Here is an 866-nt window from a genome sequence, read left to right as displayed (position 1 = left end):
TCATTTTGAAGAAACTTGCTAACTTTTTGCAAGAATAGGTAACAAGTATGAAAGCAATCCCAGACCTAGTTCTTTCTGTGAAGAGACTTCTTAATTAATCTCACCCCTAGTTAAAACCTGAGCTCCGTGCTACATTGCTGGTTGTTTCCTGCTGGCCATGATAGGACACAGAACTGCCAGTGTGTCATCCCAGAGTACTCAGGTACCTGGCAGGAAAAGTGGAAGGCAAGTTCTTTATAGCTAGGACCTAGAAGACAGCTTCTTTCTCACAACTGGAATGAAACTACAGATAGGAGGTTGGTTTTGTGATAATTGTGGCTGTACTTTGAATTTAAGAACCTTGAAGATGGGAAATTAGTTTTTGCTTCACAGAATAAGTACTATAAAATTACTGCTTTCAAATTCTTACTGTGTTTCTGAGCACATAGGCCCTGTTCCAGAGCTGCCAGCGAGTCATCAGCAATGGATACCCTGTGTGAAAGGCTGCAGTGCAGGGGAGACCACTGCCTGGAGAATGTTTAACCAGATGCCATCTTAAGTTGTGATCAAATCAGCTACTTCTGGATATGTAATGGAGGGAGGGAATTTATTACCAATTTTATCCGGTGTGCTGCCACTGAAAGGGGTCTTGACTAAGAGACTGGACTCAGGTACTGCAAAGCAAGACTTCAAAGGGAAAACATACATTTTCAGACACCCTATGGATAAATGAAACAAGAGAACAAAACCAACCAATCAACCTACAAAAGAAACCAACAACAAAAAAAAATTCTCAAGCCAAACCAAAACAAAATAAGGAAATCACATTTCATCTTTTTGTGCATTGTGTTCTAAAAACATTCTCAAATTATAATACCACAATGATA

Source organism: Jaculus jaculus, chromosome 3, assembly GCF_020740685.1.
Source record: "Jaculus jaculus isolate mJacJac1 chromosome 3, mJacJac1.mat.Y.cur, whole genome shotgun sequence".
In the NCBI taxonomy this organism is placed as follows: Eukaryota; Metazoa; Chordata; class Mammalia; order Rodentia; family Dipodidae; genus Jaculus; species Jaculus jaculus.
Note: the sequence above shows the minus strand (reverse complement) of the source record.